This window comes from Mustela lutreola, chromosome 2 (genome assembly GCF_030435805.1).
Source record: "Mustela lutreola isolate mMusLut2 chromosome 2, mMusLut2.pri, whole genome shotgun sequence".
Classification (NCBI taxonomy): Eukaryota; Metazoa; Chordata; class Mammalia; order Carnivora; family Mustelidae; genus Mustela; species Mustela lutreola.
The window spans coordinates 9,966,608-9,978,836 of NC_081291.1; the positions used below are offsets into that span (position 1 = coordinate 9,966,608).

Consider the following 12,229-nt stretch of genomic DNA (forward strand, 5'->3'; position numbering starts at 1 on the left):
GGGGGCTGCTTAGTGGCTGAGGCGGCACGGGCTGCCCCAATCTTTCTGGCAGAGACGTGTAAGGGGGAGGGGCAAAAGGAGGGCTGGACTCCAGCACGAAGGGATCCGGAGCGCTGGCTGCTACGATGCAGGCCGGTAAGAACAGCTTCAGGATCCAGGGGCGATGCGAAGGGAATGCGTTGAGGAGGCTGCTACCCTGGGAGACCAGACCTACAATAAAAGACGGGGGAGGGACGCAAAGCCTGGACTGGAATCCGCGGGACAGGACAAGACCCCGGGAGAAGGTCCTGGGCAACTGGACATGGGCTTGGAGCTGACGGGGCAGCAGGAGCGGGGAGGGCAGTGCTAGGTGGAGGTTGTATCTATAAACGCCTCAAAAGTCTCGCTTTGGGAGGGGAGACGGACGGGGGGGGGGGGGGGAGGGCAGTAAGGAAAAAAAAATTGAATTTTAGGTTCTTGGCAGGATCTAAAACCTGGTACGGAATTTCACAGCCCAGCAACTACACTGCAGCTGGTAGACTCGAAGAAGTAGGGCAAGGAACCAGAGGGTTCCTAGGCATCTGGCTGAGTGATGTGAGGGGCAGGTTTCAGGCTGAAGCTGCAGAGGGAGCCCTGCACCCCCTCTCCAGGGTGGCGAAGTGTGTCCAACCTGGCTTGATCCCCAGAACCAGACTGTCACTGCCAAGACCCACAGTGGGGGCTATAAAACCGGGCCCCAGGCCAAAAATAAGCACTTCAGCTGAATAGATAACTCAGTGCCAGGTGGGGGCTGGGGGGAAACTGGAAGGGTGAAGACAGCTGGAGGGTCCTTTGAGGTAAGATCCGGTTAGGATCTAGGGAGATGGGACCTGGAAGCCTGGTTGCAGGCTCAGTTTTATGAAAGATGGGCGCAACTCTAAGACTGTTGGATGAGGAGGAGCAAATCCCTGGCTTGGATCCTCAGGGAAGGGAGTCCATCCAAGCTGGGGCCTAAATAGTAAAGCAGCCAGGGCAAGCAAAGTCTAAAGTCCTGGCTGAATCTTGATGGGTCCAGAGTGGGCATATGCATAGTGAGGTGTGATGGAGAAGTAGGGCAGACAAATCTGGAACTAGATTATAGAGGAAGGGAAAAGGCTGAGGAAGGGGAGGAGGGTAAACCCCTGTTTCTGTCTCCAGGAAAGAGAACGCATTGCCACCCAAGCTTGGCTCTGCAGAACAGGTAATGAATAGGGTGGAAGTAGCAGTGGGAGGGTTTGGGGTGGTGAATACACAAAACTTGGGGAAGCCTTGAATGGGAATGCTGAGTATCTAAGAAAGCCTAAATTGAACATCCGCAAGCAAATTGACCTGGCTTTTAAGAATCCCTTCCAAGAAGCATATCCTGGTGGCTGAACATAGGGGAAAATTAGAGACACCAGACTTCCAGGCCTGCTGGGTGACCAGGGGCAACCTCCATGGCAACCAACTGCCCTCTACCCCCTTTTATGGAGAGCCTTCATTTCAGGACTAGGGAGGGATTTTCATAGCCCAGAACCTGGGGGCAAATCAGGCCCCAAAACTTCCCAGTGGGGAGAGGGTGGGTGGACCACCTTTGGTTCCCTTTCATGCCCAGGACTCTACAGCTGTAGAGCTCAAGCCTTGAATTTGGGTGGTGCAGCCCAACAACTGGATCTAAGAGAACAAATGTGAAGGAAGCAGAGGTTGGTGGATGCGGAAAGGTGTCCATCTACCTGTGGTTCCTTCACTGCTGGTGTGTTGGGTGTGGGGATGGGGGAGAGTGTCTTAACTGTCCACACCTCAGTTTCCCACTTTGAGGTATATCCCTGACAGGACCCATGGAAGGTTTTGGTTTGCGGGGGGCGCGGGTGGGGGTGTATTCTATAAACCCAGCAGGATCGGAAGGGGAAAAAAACGTGTAGCTCAGAGAAAGCTGGACATCTCCAGAGCCCTCTGGCTCCGAGCCGCCTCCCCGCCCCTCCTCCCCCGCCCTGAGCAGCCCACTCTCCTCTTCAGCAGAGCAACCCTAGGGATTGATGAGCCTACCTAGGAGGTGAGGTGGTTCTAACTTGCGTTCTCCAGGGACTGCGAAAAGGGGTGGCTTTTACTTGTATAAAACGAAGGGGTGGCATGCTTTAAAGGACTCCCGGCTCAGTTTGAAAAAATCGCGGCCAGGACCCCCTCCCAGCCCCTCCTCTTTTTCCTACTGCTCTTGCTCTCAGCCGGGATCGCTTAGCCAGCCGCCATTCCATCCCAGTCTTCTGGCCTCGCAGGCGAGGGGCTCTGGAGGCAAAGGATGGGGAGAGGATGGGGGCGTGAAAGAGCCTTGACAGCCCTCCAGCCCCCAGCCCTCGGCTGCGCAGCCGCAGTGGAGGCAGCGAGAACTGCCTGGCTCCGGGAACCAACGCGTCGGCCCGAGCGCGCAATCCTGCCCGGTTGCCGTGTGCCCTGCACCATGCAGGTCGGTACCGGTGCACCGGACGTCCACTCTCTACTCCCGGGGTGACTCTTGCTTCCGGCACCCTGCGGTGCGCCGCGGGTTCTCCCATGCCCAGCGTGACCCGAGCCTTGGGTACCCCACGTCCTGTGCACCCTATACCAGAAAACCCCCACACCCAGGGTGTCCCGCGCTGAGGGCAACTCACGTTCTGATCCTCCCATCTGGGGGACCCTGCGTGTTGCCCACCTTAGCACCTCTGGGCACTCGGTCTTCAGACTTGGCTAGGACGGTGGATGGGGATGAAACGTGTTCCTGGACTCAGGAGGAACTGAGCAATGCCCCAACCTTCACCGCTGGCCAGATGCGCTCAGCTGTTTTCCTAGAGCCCACTCGGCACAGCACAGCACGAGATGCATAATCCCGCAGGTCATTTTACTATTTGGTTCATACATTAGCTCCTTCTATTTATTCCTCGGATACAGAGCGCCCCTTACATGCTCTTAGTGCAGGCATGGGGCTAGGCATCAAGGAAGCCCTAATGCCCCAAGAGCAAGCCTGGAAGCCCTCTCAGGGGCATTCTGGTTCTAGTGGGTAAGGCGGAAACAGGAGGCACATTGGAATTACCCCTAGAAAGTGAGCAGGGTGCTAGGAAAGCAGATGGCAGATGTGTCCAAGCCTTGAGGGGTTAGCAGGTGAGGCTCTGTGTGCCCCTGGCCCTTTCGGAGGTTCCCTGTACCACACCTGGGGCAATGTTTGAACCCTATCCCATTCTATGCCCTCACTCAAGTGAAAAGCAAGGCGAAAAGTTCTCAGAATTGGGCCAGGAGGATAGAGAGTGGGTGGAGATTAACATCAGCTGCTGTCTTTTGGAGCGGGAGGGTTCAGCTAATTAGCCAATGTCTATGGAGCACCTACTGTGTGCCGGGCACTGTACCAGTTGCTGTGAACACTGTGGTGAATGAGGCAGAAGATTCTCTGTTCTGGGGCTCACATACTAAGAATGACAGATGAGAAGTCAGACAAGCAAAAGATACAGGATGTCAGATGATTAGTGCTATGAAGAAGACTAAAGACAGAAAACAGGGCATGCTGGTGACTGCAATTTTAGATAGGGAAAGTCAGGGAAGCCTTCTCAAAGAAGCTGGGATTTGGAATAAACACTGAAAGAAGTGAGGGAGGAGTCATGGGGAAGGGTAAGGTTGTTCCAGGCAGGGGGCACAGCCTGTGCAAAGGTCCTGAGGCAGAAACATGCTGAGTGGGCAAAAGATCCATGACTCTGCCTGTGAGGCTGGAGAGAGGGAGTGAGGGGGAAAGGAGATGAGGTGGGGAGGTTCTGGGGCAGATGCAGGGATTGTGGGAGCTTTCTGAGGAGGAGACAGTTGAGCTGAAGCTTGAAAGCTGAGGAGCCTATCGTGTGTGATCCAAGAAGAGTGAACAGCAAGTACAAAGGCCCTGCAGTTGCAACAGGCTGGACTATTTGAAGAGCATAAAGGCCAGCATGGTGGGACCATGAGGCACAGCCTCAAGGGCCATAAGGAGGGTCAGTATTAGATTCTCATGACATGGGGAGCCAAGGGAGGGCCAAGAGCAGGAGGATGGCACGTTCCTAGTTAAATGTTTAGCAGGTTATAGGGGTGTTTCCCCAGTGACCACAACATAGAATTACCATATGACCCAGCAATTCCACCCCTGAGGGTGTCCCTGAAAGAACTGAAAGCAGGTACTCGAATAGATAATAGTACACCAATGTTCACAGCAGCAGCATTCACAGAAGCCAGAAGATGGAAACAACCCAAATGACCATCAAAGAGTGAACAGATAAACAAAAGGTTGGCTATCCACACACGGGAATACTATTCAGTCATAAAAAGGAATGAAATCTTGACACACACTACAACGTGGATGCCTCTTGAAAACACTATGCTGAATTAAAGAAGCCAGACACAAAAGGCCAGCTATTGTATGATTCCTTTTATATGAAATATCCAGAAGAGCTAAATCCATAAAGACAGAAAGCAGATTAATGGTTGTCAGGGGCTGGGGAACAGGGGGAAGTGGCCTGACTGCTAACAGGTACTAGTTTCCTTTTGGGATGATGGAAAAATCTGGAATTAGATAGAGGCAGGGGTCGCACAACACTGCAGATGTACTAGATGACAGTGAATTGTTCACTTGAAAATACTTAGTGGTTAATTTTGTTATATGGATTTTTCCTCAGTTAAAACAGAATTACAGGGGGAATCTGAGAAAGAGCCAGGAGACTAGGAAAGTAGCTGCCAGTTGAGAGGAGACAGAGGCCCAGAGGCCTGGAGCAGGACTGGGTGAGGGCAAAGTGGTCAGATTTGAGGCATACCCTAGAGGCAGAGCCAAAAGAATGCCTTAACCTTTGCACTACCCGCCCCTCGCCTCGCCCCAATCAGGACTGATGAAATGTCATCTTTCGACAGACACACCACTGAGAACTGTAAACACCCCATCCCCTTCACTCCCAAAAAGGAAGAGTCCAGGAAGCAGACAGCAGCGCGCAGGCAGGAATGGTGGTTGGTTCCCAGTTAGGTACAGACCGGGAGGGGCGCCCAGCTGCGCCTCCCTCCCCGGCCGCTAGGGGCCGCTGCCCCGCTGCTCTGCGGCCTCCAGGTGAGGAGGCCCCGCCCCTTCCCCCCTAGGTGCGCGGGAGGCGCGGCCGCGGGAACCCGGGAGGAGAGGGGAGAGCGCAAAGCTGGCGGAGGAGCTGGAGGCTGAGCGGACAAAGTGGGAATGAAGGGAGCGTGTCTGTGGTGGGGGCTGCTGAGAGGAAGGAACAAGCCAAGGGGAGGTTGGAGGTGTGAGAAGATGAGGGAGGAGGAGTCCGCAGGGTGCTTGGGGGTGGGGTGGGGGTGTGAGCAGGGGAGCGAGAGAGCGCAGTTGGGAAGAGACCACCGAGGGCTCAGAGCAAAGCTGGGGGAAGGAAGACAGGTGAGAAGGTGAAGAGGCAGGGAGAGTACTAGAGGTGAAGGAGTTGCCTTGGGGACTTGACTGGGAGACATTTGGACAGTGCTTAGGGACGGCTGGGATGCTTGGGGGTGGGCCGACCTGTGGGAAGTTAAGGACCTCAGGGAAGGTACCCTGCGCTTCGCCATCCTTCACTGTTATAGACTGGGGGCGGGGTGGGGGGGGGATATAGCTGGAGGAGACCCTCTTGGGCCAGCCATGGGGAAAGAGCTTCTGAGGATGACGCGTGCCTGCCCGGCTCATCCCAGGAGCCCAGCTTGCTTCTGCAGAGGGTACGGCGAGGTAAATGGTTTATTCTACCTGGCAAGAGTGCTCTCCCTCTCTCCCCTTTATGCCCCATGCCCCATGGCCAGAATTCCCTGTGCATTTAGCCGGTCGTGGGCAAGTGGCAAGGAATAAGACAGATGCTGTCGCAGTTGGCTGGGAGCTGGCAAGGACTTGTCAGTGCAAACGTGAGCCATGGAAGACAGGTGGGAACTATGGGAGAGTACCCCTGGGAGGCCCTCCCCTGCCGGAGAGTAGAGAAGGCTGCTTTGGGGAAGTGGCCTGTAATCCCATAGCAGAAACCCACGCGCTGAAAAATCGAGGTCTGAAGGGACTGCAGGCTCTGTGAGATGGCGTGGAATTGGAAAGGGTATTGAGAAGGGAGGTGAGGGTCCCATGAAGGTCAAGGCCATGGCCACAGGAAGGTAGGAATCAATTCCTGACCTTGCACGGGTCCAGGACAGGTGCCACAAAGCCAAATGCCGACCAGGGAACAAAAACATAGAAATGAGGCAGCAAGGAGGGAGGGTGGCAGCTATGGGGAGCTGGAGATGCACCCCCCTTTTAAGCCAGCAGCCACTTGCTACTACTTAACTCCAGTCAGTGCTACCACGTGCAAAGTCAGGCTCGGGGCTGCCAGAATAGATTCTTCAACAGAAGCCAGAATACAGGATTTTTGTGCAAAATTCCCTGAGCTTTTAGCTAGCACCGACCGATTGATTAATGTTAAATTGTCCCAGCCCAGCAATTCCATTCCTGGGTTTATTCCCAGTGGGAATGGGCACTTATTCATGATTTTCAGACCCTGGACACCCCAGGGCACCAGCCACGTGGCCATCGACTGGCAAATGGAAAATAATTACATATTTACACAATGGAATATGAGGCGGTAATGAAAAAGGATGGTCTAGGAATGTGTGGAGAGCCTTGGTGCCTGATGAATCTCAAGACATAATGTTGAGCAAGAGTCCAAGACACAATGAGGCTACTGTGTGATCCCATTCTATGACATTCAAGGACAGATGGAGGTAATCTATGGAGTCCGGCGATCCAACTTTTCCTAACTGTAGACCATTGACATTTGGGGCAGGATGGTTCTCTGTTGTGGGAGACCTATTCTCTGTGTTGGAGGATCTTGAGAAGCATCCCGGGTCTCTCTCCACTAGAAGCCAGTTGTGACATGTGTCCCTTGTGTGGTGGAATACAATCACCTTCAGGTGAGGGCCGCTGGGCAAGTGATATTTTGGGGTTGGATGGTTCACTGGGAAGTGGCCTCAAGGAGCCTCCAAGAGACTGGAATGTTCTATATCTTGAGCCAGGTGTGGTGACAAGGATGGAACATTATTTTTTTAATTCTGCATTCTTAAGCTATATTCTTAAGAAGTATGTGCTTCACAATAAAAGAGTTAACCCTACAATATGAATGACCCTTGAAAGCATTATGCCAAGTAAAAGAAGCCAGACACAAAAGGCCACAGATTGTAGGCTGCATTTATGAGAAATGTCCAGAATAGGCAAATTCAGAGAGACAGAAATTAGATCAGTGGTTGACCAGGGCTGGAGGAGGGGGAGCAGGGAGTGACTGCTCATATAGTGTTTCCTTTAGGGTGATGAGAATGTTCTGGATCTAGGTACCAGTGATAGTTCTGCAATACCTGAATATACAAAAATGCATTGAATTGTACCCATTAAAATGGTTAATCTTCTGTTGGGTGAATTATACCTTAAAAAGAAATGATAAGAAAAAAAATGTTAACTCACAGAGGCTGTAAGAAACGGAGCCCTGGGTCAGCTGGCCATTTTGCGTCAGAGGGAAGGGGAGGCATCACTGTCTGGAGAAAGGCAGAGTGGTTTCTGTGGGCATTCGTGGGGAGCGAGGGCTACAGCAGCTTGGAGGCAAAGAAATCTGCTTCAGCTCAGGGGAGCGCTCCCTCTGAACCCAACCTGTCAGGCCTGGAAAGAAACAGGCTGCAGGTCAGAGGCCGGCTGGCAGACTGTTGAAGGGAACAGAGAGTTCTGGCATACAAAGGAGGAATGACAACCACTCAGCCCAGCCTCACGCCGAAGGGACCTTCTGGGGGGCTTGCCGAGTGTTCTCTGCAAGCTCCGGGGAAGGTGGGGGCCTCACCCCAGGTCTTTGGCAGCCCACAGAGAAGCAGCCTACCTGCAGGCTCGGCCTGCTTTGGAAACAGAGGGCCGTCAGATGGCATTTAGGCCTACATCTCCCCTCCTGGCAAGGAAACCACCCCGCCTTCATCCCCCACTATGGGCTAGGGAGCAAGAAGTGGGTGTCCAGGCTCTGGTCATCTCCTGACTTCCAGAAATTGAGTAAAGTAGAGAGAGAAGAAAGCAAGGCAGGACTCCAGAAAGCTGTGGGGCCTGTCCTGCATAAATGGTGGCCTCCACAAGATGTCCACCTGCGAGTGTGACTTTATCTGGAAAAGGGGGTTTTGGTAGAGGTAATTAAGTTAAGGATCATTTGATGAGATCATTCTGGATCAGGGTGGGCCCTGAATCCAATAACAAGTGTCCTGAGAAGAAAAGGAGAGAGGACACAGAGAAGGCCACGCGGAGGGAGAGGCAGAGTGTGGAATGATGCGATCCCAAGCCAAGAACTACCAGAAGCTGGGAAGGGCAAGGCAGGAACTTCCCTTAGAGCTGGTGGAGGGAGCACAACCCTGTGGACACCTGTATATCAACATCTGGGGGCGCCTGGGTGGCTCAGTGGGTTAAGCGGCTGCCTTCGGCTCAGGTCATGGTCCTGGGGTCCTGGGATCGAGCCCCATGTAGAGCTCCCTGCTCAGGGAGAGTCTGCTTCTCCCTCTCCCTCTGCCCTTCCTGCTTGTGCTTGCTCTCTCTCTGTCTCTCAAATAAATAAAATCTTTAAAAAACAAACAAACAAACAAACAGCAAACAAAAGAAAACCTTCTGGTCTCCAGAACCAAGAGAACCAATTCCTTGTTTTAAGCAGCCCTGTCCTATCATTTCAGTGTGCTGGGATCACTACCAATGGAGAAGAGGGTCAGGGATGGGTGTGCGGTAGGATGGAGGAAACTCTCTTAGCAGGGTCGATGACACAGAGCTGAGCCACATCCCACAGGCGACAGCAGGGAATGCAGACAGCCAGACAACCAAGTCAAGACCAACCATGTCAGCAGTAGCACAGGTGACCCCCAGCTTTCATGTTGGGGAGCGAGTAAGTGGTGGTAGGATCTGTAGTGAAGGCTGGTAATAATTGTTAATACTTATCAACACTTGCTAAGTCCTTTCCTTATATGATATAAACTCACGTAACCCTCACATCAACCCTAGAGGCAGGTATAATGGTTATCTCCATTGACCAGGTGGGTTCACTGAGGCACAGGGGTTGAATCAGCCGGCCCTGGCAGGAAATACATGATCCATTCGAAGTGGGTAATGTAAGCAGAATTCAATGAGGGAATAAATTTACAAAGTGTGGACAGATGTAGGGAACCGTGAGGAGGAGCACCATTCCTTAAGCTCATAAAATTGGGGAGCTCTTAGCACCCCTAGCTCTGAGAGGTGAGGCAAGGTGGGTTGTCCGAACCTGGAGACATCACAGGCGATATGGATGGTGAGTGCCTGTAACCTATGACAAGGACACAGCGGGCCCACAGGGGCCACAGCGTAAGGGGCTGAACCGGGGAATAAATACCCTTGCTCCCCTCTTCCCCCACCTCATGGGTCCTCAATGGCTGAAGCCAGCACAAGCCATTGTTGGTGAAGTCCACACAGCCCAGTCTCCTGGGACACCAGGACGGAAGGAGAAGTGAGGAGAATCGCTCCAGGTGGGCACTTGGAAGATTCCAGAACAGGGAGGTTGAGTGATTCCAGCCTGGGCAGTCTGGGTCCAGAGTCCCCTTAACCACTCACCACATGAGAACCCTGGAACCAGCAAACCCATGCCCTCTCCTCAGGGGGCCACCCTTGCTGAGTGCCACTCCCTGCTGAGAATGTGACCTCAGCCCCTCAGCGGCTGTATCTTCTGATGGAAAACCCGGAATACAGATTTTTATGCAACAGTTGCCTGATATTTAAGAGCTGGCAACTCCTTGCATTTTTTTTTTTAACCCTGCATGGGCCCAACACATGACATCGGTGGGCTGGTTTGGGCTCTGGGTGCCAAACCTGAGGGCTCAGGAGGTAGACACGGAGGGGGCAAGGCATCCAGGCACCAGAATCGGGACGTTCAGAGAGGTGGCGGTGCAAGGCATTCTGGGAGAGATGGGGACCATACATGGGCCGCTGGTTTTGACTAGAAGGTGCCTGGGGTCGGGGAAGGGGGGCTGGATGTTGAGGGGATGGAAGTGAACAGGTATTTGGGGTCTAAACTGGGAAGGGCCATTGGAGCCAAACGAACAGGTTTCAACTTGGAAGGAGAGAAGCCACTGATGGTTTTTAAACAGCTAAATGACTCAGTCGTGTTCGTCTCGTCTCCCCACCACCCCAAAGTTGGCTCTGGATCAGGTTTTTGTAGGGGGTGGGGTGTGGATAAATGAGCAGTGTGCTCCCAGGTTGGTGGGGACACATCCTCTGCATGTCCCACACCAGGGATGAATGGACAGGGCGTGGTCCTGCCTTGGAGGAAACAGGCCAGTGAATGAGGGAAGAAATAAAGGGAGAGGAAAATCCCAGGTGGTGATAGGAGAATGTAAACATTAAAGGAAGGGGCTTATGTTAGGCGCCTGGCAGCAGACCCAGGGGACAGAGGGGGCCGGGGGCAGGGGGACAGGGAGGCCCTTCCTCTGCTGGGGCCCAGCAGTCTGGCCCGGCCTCCCTCTCCCCTGTCACCCCCATCACACCACCAGGAACAAACCCACGGCTGACATGGATTCCTAACGCGGAGCCTAAGCAGGGGGAGAGAGGGGAGAAAAAACACCCATCTGTTCTCTCTCTGATGGAACACGATTCTTCACCCAGTGCTTAAACCCCGCGCTTCTCCTCCCATTTCCTCTCAGCAGCCACGGTGACGCGGTATAAATCGCCACAAATGGGTTTTCCCGCCGGTAGCCGTGTTGTTTTAATAATGGTTCATTTTCTGCTCCGGGAAAAAATATTCCATCGAGAAATTGGGGACAGGGGAGGAGGGGTGGCTCATTCTGTGTATGTGTATGTGCGCGCACGCGTGTGCACGTAAGAAAATTCTGGAACATCCTGCTGAGACACCAAGTGACCTATCTATCTGGTTGGGTGATGCTGGTCTGAGGTCCGAAGCATCCTCCTCACCGGGACAGAGGAATTTGTTGGGAAACCTCCTGGCCATATTTATTGAGCACCTACTATGTACCATGCCTGAACTAGGTATAAAGGACACAGTGATCTCCTGGGTCCTGCCCTTCCCAGGCTCACTTTCTAGAAGGAGGGAGAGCAATATTTAAAAAAACAAACAAACAAACAAACAAAAAACCCTGCTCAAAACTACATAATACAATTGTGGAAACTGTTCACAAAGGAGTATCAGGTGAGACAAGAACGGATAATAGGATCTTGCTATAAGTGAGGCTCCCATGTCCCCTGTGCCAAACTGCAGAAGGGACCCTCAAACTGAAACTTGAAGGTGAAATGGATGGGTTTGCAGGAAAGAATGCCATTCGGGTGGAGGGAACTTCCTAGTCAAACATCTGAAACATCACTTGGAAACAGGGTCTTTGTGTATACCATTAGCTAACGTGCCATGCCATGATATTGTGTTAGATCGGGGGGGGGGGTGAATCCAATGACAAGTGTCCTTCTAAGAGGAGAGGACACATGGAGAAGACAGAGGTAGAGGCTGGAGTGATGTGGCCATGTGCTAAAGAATGCCAAGGAATGTCTGTAGCTCCCAGAAGCCAGGAGAGAAGCAGGCAGGGATCCTGCCCTGGAGCCTCTGGAGGGAGCACAGCTCCTCTAATATCTCAATTTCGGACTTTTTGCCTCCAGAACCGTGAGACAATACACCTCTGTTCTTTTAAGCCACCCACCTTGTGGTAACTTATTACAGCAGGCCCAGGAAAGGAACACAGTTGGGATCTCCAGAAGAGATACCCTGATCTGAGTACAAGTGGTTTACTTGGGAGGCAATGGCAGGAAGCCCTGGTGGAAGAGAGGGGAGATGAGATAGGGAAGTGAGGGTGCCCAGTAAAGACTGTGTTCATGAGCAGGTCACACTGGGATATCTTGGGGTTACTCCCTGTGGAGACCTATGGGATATTCACCCCAGAATTATCTCATATGAGCAGTGAGGGAGCTGGATTGTTCATCCACCAACATCCAGCCTTCATTGGGTGAGGTATGCTAGCAGGACCAATGAATCTTCTAGAACTGGGCTGCCCCAGGCAGTGAGAGAGCCTCCAGGCAGTTACTGGTGTGGCGGTATGAAGCCATTGGACTCATGTGCGTGCTGAGGTAGCAGCCTCGAAATAGCCTCCAGTGATCCCCACTCTGTGTGATCCCTTCTCCTCAGGTGTGGATGGGGCTCCAGGACTTTCTTCTAACCAACAGAATGTGGCAAAGGTGATTGGGATGTCACTTCCGAGATTAATTTCCAAAAAGACGGTG

At 52.9% G+C, this 12,229-nt stretch overlaps 1 long non-coding RNA gene across 1 annotated transcript in view; it reads left to right on the forward strand.

The window, feature by feature from the left end:
• Nucleotides 1–4,615: 4,615 nt before the first annotated feature.
• The window catches only part of LOC131823641 (uncharacterized), a 44,149-nt gene continuing 36,535 nt past the window's right edge, over nt 4,616–12,229 (forward strand). The window contains exon 1 of the long non-coding RNA XR_009350625.1: nt 4,616–5,053. This is a non-coding gene — a long non-coding RNA (uncharacterized LOC131823641). The remainder of the gene's footprint in view (nt 5,054–12,229) is intronic.